The sequence below is a fragment of the Crinia signifera genome, chromosome 19 (genome assembly GCF_055691185.1).
Source record: "Crinia signifera chromosome 19, ASM5569118v1, whole genome shotgun sequence".
Lineage (NCBI taxonomy): Eukaryota > Metazoa > Chordata > Amphibia > Anura > Myobatrachidae > Crinia > Crinia signifera.
Window position 1 is genome coordinate 144,825,042 of NC_139226.1, and position 26,130 is coordinate 144,851,171.

Consider the following 26,130-nt stretch of genomic DNA (forward strand, 5'->3'; position numbering starts at 1 on the left):
AGAAATGACATCATCCATGGCCAAATTAGGCACCTCCACCTGTTGTGAAACTACACATTCCACCATAGCTTGACAGTGTGGTTATTATGGAGTCATTTAACTATGGGATGGCATACTGGGATGTGTAGTTTCTCACCAGCTACATGTGCACAGTTTGCTCATTCTTGTTTCAGTTGCATCATATGGAACATGTAAAGGTGGCCATACACGTTACAATTATTGTATACAATATTGCATCTCATAGCATATCGGTTTTGCGATGAGATCAGATTAGATGAGATCTAGTACAAAAAGTATGTGCTGCACATACTTTTTGTACTCATCGCTAAACCGATATGCTATGAGATGCGATATTGTATACAATATTGTATACAATAATTGTAACATGTATGGGCACCTTTACAACAACTCTTTCCAAAACACACTTTCTCTTGTCCCATCACATACTTCACATACTTCACATGAGCAGAACTGTGCCCATAACCTCACATCACACCAATGGTGCATGTTTCATATATCAATGTGGGTTATTAGACATGGTTGTGTTCACATGTGACATTGAAGTGTAGCACTATCTACAAACACACCTTTCTATTATTCTCAAAACATACATGTAACATATGTACACACATATGACATTATCAGGGGGACAAACACACTTGCCTTTTCTTCACCGATAGCCAATCTCTGACCACTGGTGACACCTGGTTCACTTCCTCTGTTATCTTGTCCCAAAGGTTTCTCCTTGCACTGGCACCCGGCTTCCTGGTTGGCAATTCTATCCATTCACGTGCTCTGGGCACTAAAATTCTTAATTCTGCCTCTACAAATGCAGGGTTTCTCTTTTTGGTGGTGGTATCCTGCTCAGTCCTCACCCTAGATGTTGCAGCTCGTTTTCTGGTGGCCCCAGTTCTCTCACCATGCACCTGCTGGGTCACACCTGTTTGGAGAGATGCAACCTCTTGTTCTGGCTGGTTGCTTGGCCCTTGTGGAGCTGGTGGAGGTTGAACAGGGCCTGTTAGTGAGGGGCCCGCTTGGTCTTGCAGGCTACCTCTCTCTTGAGCCCTCCTTCTCCGCTCCTGTTCCCTCTTCTGTAAAGCTTCAAGCAGGGATTCTGCTTGTGCTCTCTGTAGAGCGTCCTCAGCTGCGGAATCGTCTGAACTAGACATGTTTGCAGCAATTCTGGCCTGCATCTGACTGAATATTTATATGTTAATCTCCCGCCATGAACAAGGGGGCGTATATTTTTCCCCGCAATGTACTTGCTAATTTACGCCGATATTTCCCGCCGATAATTGCCGCTTAAATTACGCAGGTCTCCACGCACCTGATCAATCACCTGTATATGCACATACACAGGTTGTGGAGCATTGTGTGCTACAGTACATCGTGAAATGTGTGCACCTGTCATTCCAATGATGAGTGTTGTCAGCTGGTATCTGTTGGAGTTCGTGTATGCTTTGTGAGTCACATTTCAAAACATCACGTTATAATGCTTTCCTTACATATGTAATGAGTATGAAATTGTCATACACCAACATGTTGCATTGTGCCCCTTTTAGCAGCGTATTTATTAGTAGACGGTTGCGTGTATTCTTTTACGCACACTGTATATACAGTACGTCTCTCCATGGAAATGGGTGTATTGTGCCCCCTTTTAGCAGCGTATTTATTAGTAGACGGTTGCGTGTATTCTTTTACGCACACTGTATAATCAGTTCCTCTCTATACATTGAATGCATGCTGTTGGTTTTGGTGTGTGTATATCGGAACGGTCCGCGTAAGTTTCTATTCGCATCCAGTTTGTTCATGTAAGAAGGATTAATAAAGTTAATACTAAACAAACAATTTTTTACACCAATCAGCAAGCACCAAAAGTGATATATGTACCTGCAATTAATAACTGCGCCATTGCCACTATGACTTCAACCAGGGCTAGGGCGTTTTCTACCCAGGAGCTATTGGCCTTGGTTGAGGTCATGGACCGGCGCCTGGGGCCCAGGGGCCCTTATGTGTCGAATATTGACAAGCGGCGGGCATATAATGCTGCCCGCCGGCTAATCTTCGCCCGGACCAGATTTAACAGAAGCCTGGGCCAACTTGAGCGGCGCTGGTCTGACCTGCGCCGGCGGCAGCCAGTGTTGCTATCTTCACTTCGCCGCCATATTGCCCGATGTAAGTTTTTATTTACTAGTATGACTGCGTTTTTTTGCAATGTTTTCTGTACTTTTTATAAATATGTTCCTGAGTATGGGGGTGTATATGGGGTGTATAGGGGGTGTATATGGGGTGTATAGGGGGTGTATATGGGGTGTATAGGGGGTGTATATGGGGTGTATATGGGTGTATATGGGGTGTATATGGGGTGTATAGGGGGTGTATATGGGTGTATAGGGGGTGTATATGGGGTGTATAGGGGGTGTATATGGGGTGTATATGGGTGTATAGGGGGTGTATAGGGGGTGTATATGGGGTGTATATGGGTGTATATGGGTGTATAGGGGGTGTATATGGGGTGTATAGGGGGTGTATATGGGGTGTATAGGGGGTGTATATGGGGTGTATATGGGGTGTATATGGCTGTATAGGGGGTGTATAGGGGGTGTATAGGGGGTGTATAGGGGGTGTATAGGGGGTGTATAGGTGGTGTATATGGGGTGTATAGGGGGGGTTTAAGTAGTTGCTCAGTTTTTGGGTGTAGCATATCAATTAGTTAGCATGATAAATGTCTGAAATATAACAGCGATGATAATTTGGAAGGTTATGAGCATGACTAATGTGAATTTTTCTTTCCCCCTTTTTTATGAAACCCAATCTTCGATTTCTATGCCATCAACATGAACATTTCAGCACGGGCAAGAGCCCGCATAGAAGCCCGGGAGCAGGCAGCCTGGGACCAGGCAGCCCAGGAGCAGGCAGCCCAGGAGCAGCCGGAAGAGGAGGAGGAAGAGGAGGAGGAAGAGGAGGAGGAAGAGGAGGAGACAATGGGTCAAGCTGGGGCCCACCAAATTTCCCCATCCCCTTCCCCCACCCCCTCCCCAACCCCCACCCCCTCCCCAACTCCCACCCCCACCCCCTCCCCAACTCCCACCCCCTCCCCAACTCCCACCCACACCCCTACCCCCACCCCCTCCCCACCCCATTTCCAACCCCCCTACACCTCTCCACCACCCACCCCCAAACCTCTCCAATCCCCACTCACACCCACTACCAGCATCCAAAGTCCAATCCCATCCCCCTTGCTCCTGACCCCCCCAACCACTGCACAGCCAACCAGCGGCGACCAGGATGGCTCAAGTAGCCGTAAGTAAATAATGTGTCTAATGTTTACCTACACATTTCTACACATAAACAATCACAACAACCACATATGTGTATCCAACATCAACATTAGTTGCAACATATCACCGCAGGGCGACCATGAGGTGTGGCCTGTCCTTCTCCAGGAACAAGGGTCCCCTTGGTGGTTTTTTGGAGTGTGGCCATGCCTCACCCCTTGAATAATTGACATAACAGTACATCCAATGAGATATCCGACATTAGTGGTGTTGTAGTTATGTGGCTCCAGGTGTTGGGTAACTCCACTTCCCAGCAACATAAATTTATAGATTGGCGGATCACCCGGCCGCCTCTACACAGCCATTCACGCTGTAATTCTTGGCAGACGCAGCCTGACTCAGGGATCCACCCGGACTGAGCCCTCTTCATCAGCGGGTTATCACCCGCCAGGTACCGGCACCCCACACGGCACCCTACCCTATTCCATTTCTGTGGGATCTCCCACCTACAGCTTTATTTTCCTTTGCTTACTTATTAGACTGTTTTAGCAATTAACAAGCTTTACTAACGTATCTGACTGCTCTGCTTTTCTTCTCTTTACGGACCCCTGTACCTCCTCTCCACCAATCATTTATTTAAAAATTGGGGCACAAGGGAGGATTACCCTCTTAGGAGTAGCGTACATTATACCCGCTGCAGAGAACCCCACATGAGTTATCCATTTTACAACTTATTTTTGCTCTGTGCGCTTATATCACTGCTAACAGATTATCTTGTATGATTTACTGTGATATTAACCTGTACCATCTATGTCTGCATATATCTGCATGTGAGGGTTTGTCTTATATGCACTATCGTTAACATTTGCCCCTGCCTAATACACTGCTGGCCTGCTATGTTTCTGGATCTATTATTGTAACCTGATTTACGTTGCAAATTTCTCTATTTGTATGGTTTAAAATTGACACCTTAACGTGAACCCCACTGATTGGTGACCCAATCAGGCAGATGCAGACAGGATCGGCTTCATTTAGTTTGATTGTGTTCATTCCCAGTACACAGTGTTAGTGACAGTCTGTTTGTGCTTGTCACCCCAACTCTACTGTGCAAATCGCAACACCTTACATCTAGTGCTTTTAATCCAATATGTGTACACTCCAAATAGACATCAAGTGATTTCTATTGTACGGTTTCTCAACCCTGTAATTGTTTTCCAGGACTGTCTGATCCGCATAACCACACAATTTGTGGCCCTATATATTTAATAGCATTTATGTTTGCCTGTTCTCTCAACCTCCATTGGTGGCTCTGTACCCTCTTGTGACCACCTTGGGACCAATAACCATCATTGTTTTCCCGCTGTGACACATACCTCACAGAACTGTACCACACAACCCCCGGATTGAACCTGGTGTTAAGTGTCAATCCATCATTCTCACCAGTTGACAAATCGGATAGGGGGCACATACCAACTTTTTCTTTGGATATTTCCTCATTTCTTTATCTTCTTTTATTGAATTGAGCACAATCAGACTATTACGCTCAACCTCCATCCAATTTATTCTATATGATGGAGGATAGTAGAAGGGTCTGGTCACTGCAATAAATTCAGTGCTCTGTACTCTTCTATATCGTTGCTCTCTCATCCCTGGGCATATTTGACCCATCCTGCAATACCTTGAGCATCAGGCCGTGGTCACTTTGTGCCTCTGGAAAGCAGAAGCAATTTATGGTCCCTAATGTCAGCCCTGTGTCGTTACATCCAATACAATAAGTATACGACCATACACCACTGGGCCGCCTGATCTCGTCCGATCTCAGCAGCTAAACAGTGGCTGGCCAGATCAGTACCTAATCGGGCGACTGATAGGGAAGATCTGGTGTCGTATCAACAGCGGAACACCCCGAATATCAGGCACGACACCAATGACCATTTTCTCCTGCTCTTAATTAACTCTAATATATTTTTTCTGTCCACTTTTTCTGTCCTTGATTTATTATTCTTTCATAACTCAGTCTACTGACTAATTTAGAAGTGCCTTTTCTGTGTACCCTCTCATTTACCCCATCAAGGGAATCTTCACGGGTTGAATATATATTTTTTCAACCTAACAGGGGGTGGTCCCCTCGGTGCAAAACATTTCCGCCTAGTCTATGTGACACTATATTGTATATTCTTATTGTGATGCACCATTGTAAAATTTTATGTATTTGATATGTTTCATTCATTTACTATTGACGCCAACCTTTTTTAAGTGAATTCTAATAAAAGTTAGTTTTTATTCCAATCATCTTACTACCTCACACATTATAATTCGAAGAAGAGTGCCCCAAAAACCTAGTTGTGTTCTTCCTTTGTCCTCCTCTGGACACCCTACTTTCTATAAGTCTGGGAAGGCACAAGACCAGGGCGATGCAGGGGCTAGCAACAAATAAGGCACCCTCCCCCATAGTGCTAGACGAGCTGGCTCGCCGCCTGGCTTTTTACCCTGACAGGGAGGCGGCACAGTTTTTATATAATGGTTTTAAGTTTGGTTTTCACTTGCTATTCCAGAGTCAGTTTTGGTTGTATCCCACAAAAACCTTAAGTCGGCGAGGGAGTTTCCTGGGGTGGTGAGACAGAAGGTGCAGGCAGAAATAGATTTGGGAAGGATGGCCGGTCCATTTACGGTCAAGCCTTTACCTCGCATGTGTTTTTCCCCTTTGGGCGTGGTACCCAAGAAGACACCGGGGAAGTATAGGCTAATACAGCTGTCCCACCCCCACAGGAAGTCCATCAACGACGCAATCCCAGAGTCACAGTGTAGCGTGAAATACCAGCTGTTCGACGAAGTACTGGATATGGTAAAGGGGTTCGGACAGGGGTCGCTTATGGCGAAATTAGACATAGAGTCTGCTTTCCGCCTGCTCCCATTGCACCCCGACTCTTTCCGCTTCATGGGTTTCAGGCTGGAGGGGGGCATATTTATAGACAAATGCCTGCCGATGGGCTGTTCAATCTCCTGCTCCTACTTCGAGAAATTCAGTACCTTCCTGCATTGGTGCATACAGGAAGGCACGGGCTGCAGCGGTGTAGCCCATTATTTTGACGATTTTCTCTTTGTGGGACCGGGGGGGGCGACACTTGTCGACGCATATTAGACAGGGCAGCCGACATGCTGACGGCCTTAGGGGTCCCCATAGCGGCGGACAAGACCGAGGGTCCAACCAGGGTCCTGTCCTATTTGGGAATTGAAATAGACTCAGAGAGTGGATGCTGCAGGTTGCCGGTAGACAAAGTAGCAAGGTTGCAGGCGCTTATTGACGATTGCCGGCGAAAGGGGAGGGTCCGGCTTCGGCTGATTCAGTCTCTGCTAGGATCTTTCAATTTCGCTTGCCGCATCATACCAATGGGATGGGTTTTTTGCAGAAAACTGGAAAGGGCCACAGCAGGGGTACGGGACCCTCACCATACGGTTAGGCTTGGTCAGGAGATAAAGGGAGACCTAGAGGTCTGGTCGAGTTTCCTGGAGCATTTCAACCGTGAGCTTCTGTGGCCAGCAGACCCAGCCTCCAGTGTAGAGCTGCAGCTCTACACGGACGATGCAGGCTCCACAGGATTCGGGGCTTACTTGCAAGGCGAATGGTGCTGCGCACCATGGCCCCAGTCCTGGGTAGTCCGTGGTTTCACGGTCAATCTGCTACTGCTGGAACTTTTTCCCATCATTGTGGCGGTGGAGCTGTGGGCCAGCCAGTTGGCGGACCGGAACATAGTGTTCTGGTGCGACAACCTAGGGGTGGTCCATGCGATTAACAACCAGAGGGCCACCTCCCCAGAGGCGTTACTGAGGCACCTGGTCTTACACTGTCTTCAGCATAATATTCATTTTAGAGCCCAACATGTCCCAGGGGTGGATAACAGCATAGCAGACGCACTCTCGAGGTTTCAGTTCGAGTGATTTCGCGAGCTGGCCCCGGAGGCTGCTACCATAGGGCTCAGATGTCCCCCTCTTGTATGGCAGGTCATAGAGACGGCATGAAGTCCCTGGCCCTTCTATCTCTGGCCCCTTCCACACGTAGAGCTTACGGGGCGGCGTGGAGGGACTGGTCAGCTTTTCGGGTTTCGCCGAAGGCCAGCGGGAAGTCGGTCGAGGACCGGTTACTAGCCTTCGTCTGGAATCATCATACAAAAGGTAGATCAAAGTCGGCTATGGCGGCGGCTTTGACAGGGATAGCTTTCCACTCCAAATTGGTTAACGAACCCGACCCCACTAGGTCTTTCATATTAGCTAAAGCTCTAAAGGGGTGGGCTAGAGTACAGCCGGGGGTTCCAGACTCCCGTCGCCCGATTGATGAGCGCATGCTGCAGGACCTTATGCAATGTCTGAATATAATAGCAGAGAATGATTTTGAGGCAGCGCTTTTCAGGGTGGCATTTTCTTTTGCATTTTTTGGCGCCTTTAGGGTGAGCGAGTTAGTGGCCGCTAACAAACACGCGCTTTCAGGGCTCCTCAAAGAGAATGTAGTTTTTTTGCGAGGGGCGGATACTATGCAAGATAGGAAGGTCCAAGACAGACCAAGCGGGCAAGGGCGCCTGGATCACCTTACAAGCGCACAGCACAAAGGCTATATGTCCCATACACTTGGCAGAGGAGTATGTCTCCTGCGGACCGGGGGCTGCGCGGCACAGTTTCTGGCACACAGGGATGTATGGCCACTTACCCGATTCCAGTTTGCGTCTGTGTTTCGGCGGTGTGTCGCAGCCTTGGGTCTCCCGGAGCGGGAGTATGGAACGCATTCGTTCCGAATTGGGGCAGCGACTTGCGCAGCTGCTGCAGGGCTTCCGCTCTCCTCAGTACAAGCGGTGGGGAGGTGGAAGTCTTCAGCTTATAAAAAATATGTAAGGTTATATAAGTTGTAATTAGCGCCTGTTGCGCTGGCCCGAAAACATATAGTTTACAATCGGTTTTGGAACGGGTAGCGTTCTGAAATCGACGGTGTGAAGGGAATTTTTTTACTTTTTCCTCTGCAAGTGGACTTAATTCCAATTGGCTTCCCCCCACAGTCCACCAGAGGTTTTTTAAGATTTTTCCCCTTCACTCGGGTCTATAGTCAATGCATTTTGGTTGTGTTTTACAGTATACTGTTATATGCTAACCGTAGGTTTTCTCTTTTTCAGCCCCTCCCCCTTCCTTAATGACTCTGGGCAGGGTTTGGTTAGTGGGGCACTCTTATATATATTGGGCTGCTAGGCACCCTTTGGCGGACACGGCCCCGGAGCTGTCTCGGGCCCGGGAAGTGCAGTGGTTCGGCATTATGGGTGTTCAGTGGGATGGCCTGTGGGACCTACTGGTCACCAAAGCCCGCAGATGGGGCCGGCCCGACGTGTTAGTCATACACCTGGGAGGCAATGATTTGGTCAAGCGGACCGGCATTGCTTTGACAATCCAAATTGAGACAGACCTGTCGAGGATACAGTCGCGTTGGCCCGGTGTGCTTTTGGTTTGATCCGACATGGTTCCTCGCTTCACATGGCGCGGGTGTCGGAGCATAGAGGCCGTAGAGAAGGCCAGAAAGAAGGTGAACCACGCCGTATCTAGATACGTAGTGGCGAGAGGAGGTAAGGCAGTCAGGCATCCCACTATTGTAAAGGAGAACCCCAGTCTGTATAGGTCAGACGGAGTACATTTATCGGACTCCGGCATGGCAATTTTCCTGCAGGATATTCTTTCTTGTTTGGTTTAGTTAGGGCGTAGTTTTAGTTGTTTTGGGGTGGCGGGCCTTGTTGCACAGGTGGACCCTGCTGGGTAGTGGTGCCAAGGCAGTGGCGGTTGAGCGCTCTCGACCAGCACTCAGGTGTGGTGTCAGGTGGTCTTCGTGGGGTATGGCCCGCCCCTCTGCCAAGAAGGTAGGCGAGTCCCGACTCAACGCGGTGGGGCGCTGGACACTTCCTGGAAGTGCCCGCGTCTGGCCCTAGGAGGGGCAAGGCATGCCGCTGCGGAGCAGGCTGTACACACAGTTTTTGTTGAGTGATGTCAGCGAGTGGGGCGACCTGGTCGCCGCCATGAGTGACATCCGCGTGAGGGTGCTGGTCTCAAGTGCTTCTTCTTGCCATCCCTAAACAATTAGGGTCATACCATCTTTACAATAAATATTCTAGATGACCTTTAAACTTACGCAGTTGGTGTCCGTGTCTTATTTATAGTTTTAAGGTGTCAGTGTGAGTTATTTCTAGGCTTAAGTGTTAGATAAAGGTATAAGATAAAGAAGCATAATTCTCTAGGCGCCTTAGATGAAACAAGGGCCGCATAGGCCAGAGTGTAATTAAGAGCCTGTGAATTTGCAGGGATAAATAAAGCTGTAGACAGTAGGATAAGGCCGAAAGGAAATAGTGAGTGGCAGTTAGGTCTGCCCTATCAGGTAGCTGGGGGGCGGCAGCTTAGAGAGGGGTACTTATAGGCAAGCAGACAGGAAGGACTTCCTCTTTGAGTCTGGATTCCCACCCTCCCTTCCCTTTTACGTGCTACCTGGCTTTCGAGCCTTCACCAAATTTGATTTTAGATTTTATTACAATCGGCGGTTGAGCGCTCTCGACCAGCACTCAGGTGTGGTGTCAGGTGGTCTTCGTGGGGTATGGCCCGCCCCTCTGCCAAGAAGGTAGGCGAGTCCCGACTCAACGCGGTGGGGCGCTGGACACTTCCTGGAAGTGCCCGCATCTGGCCCTAGGAGGGGCGTGGCATGCCGCTGCGGAGCAGGCTGTACACACAGTTTTTGTTGAGTGATGTCAGCGAGTGGGGCGACCTGGTTGCCGCCATGAGTGACATCCGCGTGAGGGTGCTGGTCTCAAGTGCTTCTTCTTGCCATCCCTAAACAATTAGGCTCATACCATCTTTACAATAAATATTCTAGATGACCTTTAAACTTACGCAGTTGGTGTCCGTGTCTTATTTATAGTTTTAATGTGTCAGTGTGAGTTATTTCTAGGCTTAAGTGTTAGATAAAGATATAAGATAAAGAAGCATTATTCTCTAGGCGCCTTATTGCTGCACAAGAAGTGTGGTAAGCAACCCACTCCTTCGTGAAGATTTTAAAAAAAAATTATCCTTTATTAAAACTCTGTGAGTCCCGGGGGCAGTATGTGTGATTCGGTCACTAGGACTGTATTGGTCACTTACTGTGCAAAGGGGAAGGAATATGTATTTATCTCATCTCTCATGTTGGCATTTCTATCTTTATTTCTCCCCCTTCACACACATTCTCTCTTCTGTATTTCATTGTCTCTTATATATACTGTACATCCATACACTGCCACTCTCATATATACAGTCATACATACACTGCTTCTCACATACATACATACATACATACATACATACATACATACATACATACATACATTCATACATTCATTCATCCACCCACCTCTTTTCTTAAATATAAATCCAGCTATATATCTATACACTGCCTCCAACATACATACATACATAAATACATACAGTCAGTATCCCGGCGGTCCTGATGCCAGCATTCAGTATACCAACATTGGCATCAGGACTGCCTTCAGAAGACTGGTGCTGGAACTGCATAGAGGCTGGAATGCCGACAGACAGCATCCCAAATGGTAAGTATGCGGGAGGCTGGGAAAAGGGGGGAAATAGGTTTAGGAGACAGAGTGCATGGGTTAGGTTTATGCACTAGTGGGGATGGGAGACTGATGCAAGGGAGGGTTAGGAGGGTAGGGGAAGAGGGGAAGGGTGCTGCGGAACTGATGTCATGATTCTCAGATTCGGGATGCCGAGGTCAGTGTTTCGACAGCCAGCATTCTAATATCTAGGATATCGTAGGTTTCCCATCAATACACTGCCTTCTTTATACATACATACATACATACATACATACATACATACATACATACATACACTGCCTTCCTCATACATACATACATACATACATACATACATACATACATACACTGCCTTCCACATACATACACTGCCTTCCACATACATACACTGCCTACTTTATACATACATACATACACTGCCTTCCTCATACATACATACATACATACATACATACATACATACATACATACATACATACACTGCCTTCCACATACATACACTGCCTTCCTCATACATACATACATACATACATATACTGCCTGCCATATACATACACTGCCTACCTCATACATACATAAATTGCTTTCCTCATGCATTCATACATATATACATATGTACATACATACATACACTGCCTTCCTCATACATCTATACATACATAACTACATACACTGCCTTCCACATGCATCCATCCATACACTGCCTTCCACATACATCCATACAGTGCCTACCACATACAAAAATAAAAACAGTAGATACACACTGTATATATATCCATATATACACTGATTCCCACATCCATCAATCCATAAGTACAGTACATCAACATACTGACTGAATACATATATACCACAAGTCGTCGTCCCCCCGCCCCCCTTCCCTCCAGTTCCACTCCGTGCAAGGAAATACTGATCATATTCAGATCAGCTTACCACTGGCTGTCTAAGTGCTGTCAGCTCCAGGCTCACAAGCTGCTGGCCGGCCCAGTGGTTGGCGCTGCTGTCGGGCAGTGGCCCTGTCACTTCTCCCGGCACTATGGTGCTCCACTCCTAGCAGGCAGCCGCCCGCTGCTGCTGGGCGGGTGCAGGGGGGTTATGTGCTCCTGTCGTTTGGTATGCAGCGTGCTGCTGCCGGGCCGGAGCACTGTCACTGCCGCCACTGCCATAGTCAGCTGCTGACAGGGAGCACGCTGCTGATGGTTGGAGGCGGCTTCTGCCTCATCATCCCGAAATAAAGAGAAACGGGGCAGGGGGTTACTTGCTGGGCCCGCGGGCCCCTGGAGAGGCCGGGCCCCATAGCAAGCGCACCCCCTGCACCCTCTATAGTTACGCCACTGGTTGGGAGTCACCCCACTTGGTGGAAGATCACTCTGCCACTCCTCACTCTGCCACCAACACCTCTTCCTCTGCTCACACTGCCACTGCTCCTCTCCTTGCTCCTTACTTCCTATCAAAGAGTGAAATGGCACCAGTGCCCCTTTATATAGGGGGTGTGATGCATAATGGAGGGGACCTAGGTGGGCCAATAGGTTAGGGTGTTCTTAGTCATGCGGAGACAGTCTTGTAAATCGCACTCCGGTTGATCCCAAACTCGCACATGACCGGCAGAAGAAATCGCACTTTTATGTGTCATAAAATCGCACCACTTCGCTGCAAATCGCACTACATCGCACTTTTGAGCCTCCAAAGTGCATCCCATTAAATATGTGATTTATTACTAAAAAATGCGATTTCAGAAAGTGCGAAGAGCGGAGATGTGGAGCGAGATAAAAAATGCGCTTTTATCTCATCCCATAGAATGTCACCCTGTTTGTCTCTGCTGCTCCCTCCCTGCTGGCTTCCCGGCTTCTCTCCTCTGGCCTCTCCAGCGTGTGACTTGATGACGTCACACGCATAGAAGAAGCTGAAGCTGAGGCAGAGACCAGCAGACACTGCTGTTTCCTCTGTCTCTGACACCATCCCAGGCTGCGCCCCCCCCCCACGTCCGCTCACCCTCCCATTGGACAGCCCGTCCTCCCTCCCATTGGACAGCCCGTACTCTCACCCTCCCTCCCATTGGACAGCCTGCCCGCCCCTTAAAGTAAGGTTGTTGTTTTTTGGACTGACAGTCATGTCATGGCTGCGCCCGTGCCATAGCAGACAGCGAGCGCATGGGCAGCGACCGCGGCACAAGCAACATGTATTGTGACATACTCAAAGATGATTCTCTTAAGGCGCCTAGAGAATTATGCTGCTTTATCCTATACCTTTATCTTAACACTTAAGCCTAGAAATAACTCACACTGACACCTTAACTAATAAATAAGACACGGACACCAACTGCGTAAGTTTAAAGGTCATCTAGGATATTTATTTAAAGATGGTATGACCCTAAATTGTTTAGGGATGGCAAGAAGAAGCACTTGAGACCAGCACCCTCGCAAAACGCGGATGCCCCTCATGGCGGCGACCAGGTCGCCCCACTCGCTGGCATCACTCAACAACTTGTGTGTACATCCCGCTCCGCAGCGGCATGCCACGCCCCTCCTAGGGCCAGACGCGGGCACTTTTAGGAAGTGTCCAGCGCCCCACCGCGTTGAGTCGGGACTCGCCTACCTTCTTGGCAGAGGGGCGGGCCATACCCCACGGAGACCACCTGACACCACACTTGAGTGCTGGTCGAGAGCGCTCAACCGCCACTGCCTTGGCACTCTTACCCCGCCGGGTTAACCTGTGCCACAAGGCCCGCCACCCCAAAACAACTACCTACGCCCTAACTACACTAAACTAGCGATAATGTCCTGCAGAAAAATGGCCATACCGGGGTCCGATAGGTGAACCCCGTCCGGCCTATACAACTTGGGGTTGGTTTTTACGATGTTGGGATGCCTGACTGCTTTACCACCTTTTGCCACTATGTATCTGGATACGGCGTGGTTCACTTTCTTTCTGGCCTTCTCAACAGCCTCTATGCTCCGACACCCCCGCCACGTGAAACGGGGCACTATGTCAGACCAAACCAGCAATACACCTGGCCAACGCTCCTGTATCCTCGCCATGTCCTTCTCAATTTGTATGGTTAATGCAATGCCCGTCCGCTTGACCAAGTCATTGCCTCCCAGGTGTATGACAAATACATCAGGTCTGCCTAATTTCCGGGCTTTGGAGACTAGCAGGTCCCACAGGCCATCCCACTGAAAACCCCTAATGCCCAGCCAGTGCACCTCCCGTGCCTGAGACAGCACCGGGGCCGCGGCTGCCAATGGGTGCCTAGCAGCCCAATATATATAGGAGTGCCCCACTAACCAAACCCTGCCCAGAGTCCGTGAGGAAGGGGGAGGGGCTGAAAAAGAGAAAACCTAAGGTTAGCATATAACGTTATACTGTAAGACACAACTGGAATGCATTGACTATAGACCCGAGTTAAGGGGAAAAATCTTAAAAAACCTCTGGTGGACTGATGGGGGGAAGCCAATTGTAATTAAGTCCCCTGCAGAGGAAAAAGTAAAAAAAATTCCCTTCACACCGTCGATTCCGGAATGCTAAAGTTCCAAAACCGATTGTAAACAGTACGTTTTCGGGTCAGCGCAACAGGCGCTATCTACAACTTATCTAACCTTACATATTTCTTATAGGCCGCTGACTTCCACCTCCCAACCGCTTGAACTGAGGATGGTGGAAGCCCCGCTGCGGCTGCGCAAGTTGCCGCCCCAATTCTGAACGAATGCGTTCCATACTCTTTCTCGGGGAGACCCAAGGCCGCGACACATCTCCGAAACACAGCCGCAAACTGGAATCGGGTAAGTGGCCCCACCTCCTTGTGTGCCAGAAACTGTGCCGCGTTGCCCGGTCCGCCCGAGACATACTCCTCAGCCAGAGATACAGGACATATCGCCTTATTGCAGTGCGCCCTCAATGTTATCCAGGTGCCCTTACCCGCTTGGTCTGTCTTGGACCTACCTATCTTGCAAAGTATCTTCCCTGCACGGAAAACAACATTTTCTTTAAGGAGCCCCGAAAGCGCGTGTTTGTTAGCCGCCACTAACTCGCTTACCCTGAAGGCACCAAAAAATGCGAATGAAAATGCCACTTTGAAGAGTGCCGCCTCATATCTATTCTCTGCTACTCCATCTAAGCACTGCATAAGGTCCCCCAGCATGCCCTCATCCACTGGGCGACGGGAGTCTGGAACCCCTGGCTGTGCCCTAGCCCAACCTTTTAGGGCTTTAGTCAATACAAAAGACCTAGTGGGATCTGGCTCGCCTAGCAACTTGGAATGGAAAGCTATCCCCGCCAAAGCCGCCGCCATAGCCGACTTAGACCTGCCAATTTTATAATGCTCCCAGACGAAGGCTAGTAACCGGTCCTCGACTGACTTACCCTCTGCCTCCGGTGAGACCTGAAAGGCTGACCAATCCCTCCAAGCCGCCCCGTAAGCTCTACGCGTGGACGGGGCCAAAGATAGCAGGGCCAGTGACTTCATGCCGACTCTATGACCTGCCATACAAAAGGGGGACAGCTGAGCCCTGTGATAGCAGCCTCTGGTGCCAGCTCGCAAAATCTCTCGAACTGGAACCTCGAGAGTGCGTCCGCTATGCTGTTGTCGACACCCGGGACGTGTCGGGCCCTAAAGTGTATGTTGTGTTGCAGACAATGTAGAACTAGGTGTCTCAGTAGACGCAGTGCCTCTGGCGATGTGGCTCTCTGGTTGTTAATCGCATAAACAACTCCCATGTTGTCGCACCAGAACACTATGTTCCTGTCCGCCAAATGGCTGGCCCACAACTCGACCGCCACAATTATGGGAAAGAGCTCCAGCAGTAACAGATTGACCGTGAACCCGCGGTCAATCCATGACTGTGGCCATGGCGCGCAGCACCATTCCCCTTGCAAGTAGGCCCCGAATCCCGTAGAGCCTGCCGCGTCTGTGTAGAGCTGTAGCTCCACGCTGGAGGCTGGTTCCGCCGGCCACAGCAGCTCCCTGTTAAAATGTTCCAGGAAACTGGACCAGACCGCTAGGTCACCCTTTATCTCTTGGCCTAGCCTAACTGTATGGTGTGGGTCTCTCACCCCTGCTGTGGCCCTCTCCAGCTTCCTGCAGAACACCCTCCCCATAGGAATGATGCGGCAAGCGAAATTGAAAGATCCCAGCAGCGACTGAATCAGCCGCAACCGGACCCTCCCTTTCCGCCGGCACTCCTCAATAAGCGCCTGCAGCTTCGCCACCTTATCCTCCGGCAGTCTGCAACATCCGCCCTCTGAGTCTATTTCTATACCCAAATACGATATCACCCTGGTGGGACCCTCTGTCTTGTCAGCTGCTATGGGGACACCTATGGCTGTCAATATGTCTTTTGCCCCTTCCAGAATGCGCTTACATGTGTCGTCATCTCCTGGTCCCACGAAAAGAAAATCATCTAAATAGTGAGCCACACCTTTGCAGCCCGCGCCTTCCTGTATGCACCAATGCAGGAAGGTGCTAAATCTCTCAAAGTAGGCACAGGAGACCGAGCATCCCATGGGCAGGCATTTGTCTATATATATGCCCCCTTCTAGTCTAAAACCCATAAAGCGGAATGAAGTGGGGTGCAAGGGGAGCAGCCGGAAAGCGGACTCTATGTCCAGTTTCGCCATTAGTGCCCCTTGACCAAAGCCCTTCACAATCTCCAGAACTTCATGGAAGAGCTGGTAATGCACGCTACACTGTGATTCCGGTATGGCATCGTTGATAGACCTCCCGGGGGGGTAAGACAAGTGTTGTATTAGCCTGTATTTCCCCGGCGTCTTCTTGGGGACTACGCCTAAAGGCGAGAAGCACATGCGGGGCAAGGGTTCGGCCGCAAAAGGGCCTGCCATCCTTCCCAGTTCTATCTCTGCATACACTTTCTGTCTCACGACCCCCGGAAAGTCCCTCGCCGACTTGAGGTTCTTATGTGACCTCACTAGGACTGACTCAGGTATGGGCAACTGAAAACCGAACTTAAAACCTCTAAATAAAAACTGTGCCGCCTCCCTATCGGGGTAAGAGGCTAGGCGGCGAGCCAACTCGTCCAGGACTATGGGGGAGTGTGCCTTACTTGTTGCTAGGCCCTGCGTCGCCCTGATCCTGGGCCCTCCCAGACTTGCAGACCTTTCCCGAGTGACCTGCCCCACACCAACGGCACTCGTGTCTGTAGCGGCACTTTGCGCCTCTCTCGCATTTGCCGTCGTTAAAGGCAAAACATCTACCCTTGCCCGGGGTCTTCGCCCCGGGTTTCCCCCCCGCGAAAGGGCTTCCTGCCAGATTGCTCAGTGGATGGCTGACCTTTCCCTATGATTTCTAGCCATATCTCCACATGTTTGCAACCCATGGGCATGCTTGTGGACCCCTCGTGAGCCCGGCGGAACTTCTCGTCATAGTCCCGCCAGGCCCCGTTCCTGTAGCTGATGAATGTTTCGTTCACCAAAAATAGGTAACGGAGAACATTCAAGTGCTCATCTGGCTTGGTGCTAAGGTAGCACGAGGAGAAGATGAGGAAACCCCTGAGCCAGTTGTGGAAGCTCTTGAACGCTAGCTCCCCGTTGGCTGAGGATTTCTTGGCCTTGTCGAATTCCTTTTTCATATCGGCCGTTAAAGTGAAGAGGTCCACAAACTTCCCCCTCTTAATCCTCTCTTTCACTCCCCTACGAAGCCCCCTGGCTATGGCCGTGTTGGAGCAGTGGACCTTATCCCCAGCCATGTCTGTAACGGGGGGGGGGAGGCGCGTCCCTCTGTTTGCGCTTTGTGCCTCTGACCCTCTTGGCTACAGCTCGCGCAACCAACTTGGCCAGCTTGCACGGGCGCCCTGACTGCCCCTCTTCCCCGCTACTGGCTGTGGAGTGGTAGGATGAGGATTCACACAACGAATTGTCAGTGTTCTCACCCTCCGTGGATTCAGCCCCGTCCTCCGGCTCTGCCTCTGCCTCTTGTGTCCCGGGTTGTTCTGAAGGCCTGGGCCTTGACGACCCGCCAGATTGCCCTTCGTCCCCGGAGGCGCCCCCGGGGTCCCTGCCGCTCGTGACTGCTGTGGCGGCCGGGGTAGATGACCTCTGACCCGACCCTGAAGCTTGCAGGATTCCTTGCGTGGCACACTGTGTCGAGCTCATGGCCCTCATGGCCCCGTCCGAACCTGTAGATGTTTCAGGAGACAAAGGCAAGGCATTACCCATGGATCCTGATGTTGTGGAAAACCCCACATCACCCCTGGGTGCCCTACCCCTTTCTGCACTCCCTGTGGGTGTATAGTGCGGACGTGTAGGGGTGAAGTTTGGCTGTTGCCCATATGGGTGTGGCTGAACCCCGCTCTGATAGGGATGCTGCAACCCTGACGCCCAGCTAGCCGTGGGCTGTTGTTGAAACAATGGCCAAGCAGACCCGTAAGGCCCCTGTGGTGTCCCACTGTGTTGGTGGAAATAGGGGAAAGAGGTATGTTGGCCCCAGGTAGGCTGGTGTGCCATGGGTTGCTGCGCTGGTGGGTACCCCGGGTGACCGGTCCCCACCGCTGTAGGAAAAGGCCAGACCCCCTGCTGGTGTGGATTGGCCGGGGGCTGCTGAAATTGCTGGAACCCCGGGTAGAATGATGCCTGGCCCAACCCTTGGTGCCCTTGCTGCAAGGGGGCCGAGGGAGGGAACAGCCCCTGTGGTGCCTGGGTTTGCCCAGGGCCCTGGTGCCATGCTGCTTGGTGCCCCTGATAGAACTGAGTTGTGGTAGGCCCCGTGCCTTCCCCGCCGCCGCAGGTTAACGCTGGCTGCCCCCCCAGTAAAAGCTCCCGTCTGCGGGGCGAAGCTGCTTGGGAGTAGCGGCTCTACAGTGTGTGCCAGAGAGGCCTGCAGAGTAACTAAGGGTGGCCCCCTGAGTATTGCAGGAAGCCTTGCTGGGCCTCCTGTAATCACTTGCATGGGGCTGGCGCTGGTTGTGGGCGGGGTTGATGCCCCCCCCGCTGCCCCCATAAGGCAGCGCATAAACTGGGGCACCAGGAGCTGGAGGGGGTGTGCTCATCCCCCTTTGCTCCTCTTCGCGGTGGACTTGTGCTATGTGCACCCCCACCCTGCTACCGGGCGACCTACCCTGCGCCTCGGCCGAGGTGTCTGGCATACCCCCGCGTGTTGGTGTGCTGCTGACATCACCAGCCGCGCTATACGCGGCCTGGTGATGGTCTCGTACAGCCGCCGGGGACCGCGTGATCCCCGCGACTGATGCTCCGCTGCTGCTGGGACTGACTGCTGACAGGGGAACAATTCCGCGCTGCAGCGCCGGGGAGAGAGGGCGCACAGAGTCGCGCTGGCGCTCTGTGGCCTCCATATACTGAGCCGCGGCTGGCGTTCTACCACCCCCACGCCCTGCTACAGTGATCAGGGGACGGGCGGCGTCCGCCAGCCAACGGGGAGGGGGAGCGCTGCGCTTAGGACGCCCTGCCATCTTGAGGTATAGTAAATAGCTGATGGACCCGAATAAGTAGAAAGTACTTAGCTTCGTTTGTCCTTGCGCTTGGTCACACAGGATTGTCCCAGCAGAAATCCAGACTCAAAGAGGAAGTCCTTCCTGCCTGCTTTCCTATAAGTACCCCTCTCTAAGCTGACGCCCCCCAGCTACCCGATAGGGCAGATCTAACTGCCACTCACTATTTGCCTCCGGCCTTATCTTGATGTTTACAACTTTATTTAACTTCTGCAAATTCACAGGCTCTTAATTACACTCGGGCCTATGCGGCCCTTGTTACATCTTGTCACACTCACACCACTGGGTGGGTGCCGGCACCCGGCACCCACGCAGCCCCTGCTCCCACAAGCAGCAAGGGGGGCTGCCTTACGCTATCTACTAATCTCTAATCCAAAACACTATTTGCACATAACCCTTGCAGAGTTCTGTATGTAACCCACATTATCTGACTGTATGAGCATGTCATGTATGTCAGTATTTCCCTGCTGCATCCTCCCTTCCATTCCCCTGCATGGTGGCCTCTTTGTGAACCCAGAGAGGAATTCCAGGCGCTTGCTTCCTAGTTTGGGGTCCTTTAAAATCCTTGCAGACATTTTTGGCCGGGCTGCAGACTTGATAGAGCAGAGTTTACCTTGGGGCTGGGATAGAACAAAGAGAGCGAGAGACTGCTAGATAGGGTAACCCGCAGTGGATTGTATGTAGTGCACTTGATTACCCAAAAGGCTGCAGCCTAGGGGGCCAGGACTTGGGCAGTTTACAGCCAAAGTCTCCGTCCCACATTACATGCATTAGATCCTACATACCAGTTGTATGACCTTCATTACATGCACATGGGCAGTATGACTGGCGAGTCCCCGAGCGCCCATACACATGTGTATAACAGCATTACATGCATGGGCAGTATGACTGGTGAGTCCCTGAGCGCCCGTACACGTGTGTATAGCAGCATTACATGTACATGGGCAGTATGACTGGCGAGTCCCTGAGCGCCCATACACGTGTGTATAGCAGCATTACATGCACATGGGTGGTATGACTGGTGAGTCCCTGAGCCCCCATACACGTGTGTATAACAACATTACATGCACATGGGCAGTATGACTGGGGAGTCCTTGAGCACCCATACACGTGTGTATAACAGCATTACATGCACATTGGCAGTATGACTGGTGAGTCCCTGAGCGCCCATACACGTGTATATAGCAGCATTACATGCACATGGGCAGTATGACTGGTGAGTCCCTGAGCGCCCATACACGTGTGTATAGCAGCATTACATGCACATGGGCAGTATGACTGGCGAGTCCCTGAGCGCCCATACACGTGTGTATAGCAGCATTACATGCACATGGGCAGTATGACTGGTGAGTCCCTGAGCGCCCATACATATGTGTATAGCAGCATTACATGCACATGGGCAGTATGACTGGTGAGTCCCTGAGCGCCCATACACGTGTGTATAGCAGCATTACATGCACATGGGCAGTATGACTGGTGAGTCCCTGAGCCCCATACACCTGTGTATAGCAGCATTACATGCACATGGGCAGTATGACTGGTGAGTCCCTGAGCACCCATACACGTGTGTATAGCAGCATTACATGCACATGGGCGGTAGGACTGGTGAGTCCCTGAGCGCCCATACACGTGTGTATAACAGCATTACATGCACATGGGCAGTATGACTGGCGAGTCCGTGAGCGTCCATACACGTGTGTATAACAGCATTACATGCACATGGGCAGTATGACTGGTGAGTCCCTGGACACCCATACACATGTGTATAACAGCATTACATGCACATGGGCAGTATGACTGGTGAGTCCCTGAGCCCCCATACACGTGTGTATAGCAGCATTACATGCACATGGGCAGTATGACTGGGGAGTCCTTGAGCACCCATACACGTGTGTATAACAGCATTACATGCATATGGGCAGTAGGACTGGTGAGTCCCTGAGCCCCCATACACGTGTGTATAGCTGCATTACATGCACATGGGCGGTATGACTGGGGAGTCCCTGAGCGCCCATACACGTGTGTATAGCAGCATTACATGTGAATTATGACTGGTGAGTCCCTGAGCGCCCGTACACGTGTGTATAGCAGCATTACATGCACATGGGCAGTATGACTGGCGAGTCCCTGAGCGCCCATACACGTGTGTATAGCAGCATTACATGCACATGGGCAGTATGACTGGCGAGTCCCTGAGCGCCCATACACGTGTGTATAGCAGCATTACATGCACATGGGCAGTATGACTGGTGAGTCCCTGAGCGCCCATACACGTGTGTATAGCAGCATTACATGCACATGGGCAGTATGACTGGCGAGTCCCTGAGCGCCATAGGCGAATCTAGAATTATGGTAATGGGTGGTCCCAGATCCAGACACAACAGCAGGGGGATCTTTGCGCGGCGTAGCCGCGTGCAAAAAAGAGGGCGTGGCCTCATGGGAAGGAGGCGTGGCATCACAAAAAGGGGTGTGGTATTACACTTTAGACCATACACAGTAATGCCCATTACACATTTTAGCAAACTCCGTAATACCCATTACACATAAAGCCACACGCCATAATGCCAATTACACATAAGGCCACACACCATAATGCCCATTACACATTGTGCCACACATCATGATGCCCATTACATACTATATAACAAACCGTAATGCCCATTACATATTTTCCACATAAGTGCTGCTTACCTACGTGCTCATTACTAGGGGGTTCTTGCTTGATGGCACCATAGTACCCATGACATATGATGCCGCACACCATGGTACCAATGACACATGATGACGCACACCATAGTACCCATTACACATGATGCCGTGCACCATAGTACCTATTACACATGGTGCCGCACACCATAGTACCCATTACACATGATGCTGCACACATAATGTCCCTTACACATGATGCTGCACACAAAATGCCCCTTACACATTAAGCCACACATTATGCATAATGCCCCCACATACCGCCAGTGGCGAATTTAGGGGTCAGGCCGCCCCTAGGCACAACATTTTTGTGTGCCCCCCCCCCCCTATTTTAATGTAATCATATATGTATATACATTGTTATTTATATATTTCATAAAAATTTAACTGTAGCCCACCTTAATATTTTTGTAAGCACTCTGGACTGCTCACTGTACAGAGGACCCGGAGGGAGGCACTTATTAGTACAGTGATTAGCACAGTGTCTCCGTCAGTCTCTCTCTGGCTCACACACTGTGACTGACTGAGCGTGAACGCAGGGAGGATCTGCGCGCCGCTCAGCTGCTGGATACACAGCAGCCAATAGACTGTGTGTGTGTAGAGTAGCCAATGGGCGGGAGCCGGCAGCAGTGAGCCTGAGCCATTTCTGGAAGCGCAGGGGGACCGTCGGACCCAGCCACTAAGCAGTGATGTAATGTGCATGGCAGAGTGGGTGGGCAGTGGCATGTGACGAGCAGCGCTGCCGCCGACATATGATAATTCATGTCTGCGGCGGCGGCGCTCGTCACTGCTCACCTGCTGTGCCATTTAACAGAATGTCAGCCTGCTTGCCGCCCTTAATTGGTGCCGCCCTGAGGCCGGTGCCTCACGGGCCTAGGCACAAATCCAGCCCTGCATACCGCCACTTGTAGCATCCCTTAAGCAATGCCCCCAAAAGTGCCACTTACTGTTAACTTTTATATGAGCCTTCGCTGCTGCTGCAGGGAGAGATGGAGAGCAGTGCAGCTGCTTCTATGTGGAGAGGAGCAGAGCGCAGCGCAGAGCACGCTCCCCCTCCCCTCCTGGTGTCCCCTCTTGCCGAGTGGACATTTGAAATATTGTGCGCGCTGTTGTTGTGCGTGACGTCGGAGGAGCACGCCGGGCGCCGGCACCACATGATTAAAGGGGGGGTGGGCTGAGGTGAAAGCGGGGAGAAGAATTGGAGCGGAAGCTGCAGGGGTGACAGTTATTGACAGCTGGGCAGAGAGCAGGGGGCTGCCCGGCTGTATTCAGAAATAATAGTCACGGCTGTTTGAAATAATACCCCTTTCACAACAGAAAATGCAGGGATTTACCCGGGAATATGGTCCCAGTATCATGAGGGACATTCCCAGGCTGACCCCTTATACACCAGCCTAGTCCCTGCATTTTCTGGTGTGAGGGGGAGAGACAACCACTCCCCTCTCCCTACCCCCCTTTAACCAACCAGCTATATCTTCGGAACCAACTGACCCATTTACATGAGACCAGTATCATATTGAAGAACTTTTGAGTTGGCTTCGAATGATTTTGATCCCGTGAAACTGGGCTGTTTGGTTCCAGAGAAATCTGCCCTCAAAGAACATAAACAGTCATGAAATTACATTTAAGAAATGAAAAAAAAAAACCCGGTTTAACCTCAATATCCCTGGAACCAATTAACCCATATGGATCCAGCCTGGTATCTGATTGAAGGCCCAATGATTTCTGTTCGACTGAGATCAACCTCGAGCTTCAGTGATGCCGAAGGGGGAACTGGCAGCTGTTGAACTGGGTAGGGGTCGGAATTAGCGGGTCCCATGTTATCCTATAGGGAAAACGTTCCAGCTTTGCCTGGCAGTATCTCCGGTTCCTAGGGGGCTAGAGACACGGGGCTGGACTCGTTGGAAAGCCCCATCCCTCAGCTACAAAATGAATGGGCTAATGGGTGGCCCGGTGCACCCCCGGACAACCCCCTAGATTCGCCTATGCTGAGCACCCATATACCTGTGTATAGCAGCATTACATGCACATGGGCAGTATGACTGGCGAGTCCCCGAGCGCCCATACACGTGTGTATAACAGCATTACATGCACATGAGCAGTATGACTGGTGAGTCCCTGAGCGCCCATACACGTGTGTATAGCAGCATTACATGCACATGGGCAGTATGACTGGCGAGTCCCTGAGCGCCCATACACATGTGTATAGCAGCATTACTTGCACATGGGCAGTATGACTGGCGAGTCCCTGAGGGCCCATACATATGTGTAAAGCAGCATTACATGCACATGGGTGGTATGACTGGTGAGTCCCTGAGTACCCCATACACGTGTGTATAACAACATTACATGCACATGGGCAGTATGACTGGGGAGTCCCTGAGCACCCATACACGTGTGTATAGCAGCATTACATGCACATGGGCGGTAGGACTGGTGAGTCCCTGAGCGCCCATACACGTGTGTATAACAGCATTACATGCACATGGGCAGTATGACTGGCGAGTCCCTGAGCGCCCATACAGGTGTATATAACAGCATTACATGCACATGGGCAGTATGACTGGTGAGTCCCTGAGCGCCCATACACGTGTGTATAACAGCATTACATGCACATGGGCAGTATGACTGGCGAGTCCCTGAGCGCCCATACACGTGTGTATAACAGCATTACATGCACATGGGCAGTATGACTGGTGAGTCCCTGAGCGCCCATACACCTGTGTATAACAGCATTACATGCACATGGACAGTATGACTGGTGAGTCCCTGAGCACCCATACACGTGTATATAACAGCATTACATGCACATGGGCAGTATGACTGGTGAGTCCCTGAGCGCCCATACACGTGTGTATAACAGCATTACATGCACATGGGCAGTATGACTGGGGAGTCCCTGAGCGCCCATACACGTGTGTATAACAGCATTACATGCACATGGGCAGTATGACTGGTGAGTCCCTGAGCGCCCATACACGTGTGTATAACAGCATTACATGCACATGGGCAGTAGGACTGCCGAGTCCCTGAACGCCCATACACGTGTGTATAACAGCATTACATGCACATGGGCAGCATGACTGGCGAGTCCCTGAGCGCCCATACACATGTGTATAACAGCATTACATGCATATGGGCAGTAGGACTGGTGAATCCCCGAGCGCCCATACACATGTGTATAACAGCATTACATGCATATGGGCAGTAGGACTGGCGAATCCCCGAGCACCCATACACATGTGTATAACAGCATTACATGTGTAACACCCGATTTGGGTTCTGGATATGGTTTTTCAGGTAAGTAAAGTGGGTATAAACATGCAAATTCACAATATTTTTACTGATACCAATTACAAGTTGTCGATCAACAGGAACAATTTTTATTATGCTGGAATCTCATCTTTTCTTCTCGAACTGTGCGAAAAGGGGATCAGCAAATTTATATAACATAACAATGTAAGTTTTGACAGTGTAACACATTAGGGTTTAACTGCATACAATACTACAATACATCTGGTGTCAAAGATATTTGTAACCGTTTCGTGGCAATGAAATAGCCCTAGGGCGTCAGTATTTGCAAAGCCACTGTCACGGTATTATTGCGCAATAATGCTTAAGTTTCTATCTTAGTTTCTGACTACTAAACAAATTCTCTATTTTTTCTTACAGAAAGGTTACCCTCACTATTTATGGTTTAATGGAGTACAGAACGACTCAACTCTACGGACAGAATAAATACAGGTAAGTCTCATCTAGTCCCAAAAATACTTTACATTAGTCTCTTATGTTTGCTTTAATACTATATATAAATACTATATATACAGTATAATAACTTTGTTTAGAACAAGTAAGTTACAAGCTTGCATCTATCCGGCTATAAGCTCATTTTTCTTTACTACGACTGTCAGTTGAATACTGTTAAGACAAAACGAGGGCAGCATAGGCCAGAGTGCAGTTAAGAGCCCGGGGATTTTGGGGTTAAATGCAGATTGCAATGCAGCACAGAGCAGTGTATGATTCACAGGCAGGTTAGCATGTGGTGCAGCTGGGCCAATCAGCACTGGCCTCCCTGGCAAACATCAT

General features: G+C 50.4%; 1 long non-coding RNA gene across 1 annotated transcript in view; it reads left to right on the forward strand.

Moving 5' to 3' along the window:
• The first annotated feature begins 3,176 nt into the window (after positions 1-3,176).
• The window catches only part of LOC146042222 (uncharacterized), a 30,300-nt gene continuing 7,346 nt past the window's right edge, over positions 3,177-26,130 (forward strand). Inside the window, exons 1-2 of the long non-coding RNA XR_014463798.1 lie at positions 3,177-3,303; positions 25,717-25,788. This is a non-coding gene — a long non-coding RNA (uncharacterized LOC146042222). The remainder of the gene's footprint in view (positions 3,304-25,716; positions 25,789-26,130) is intronic.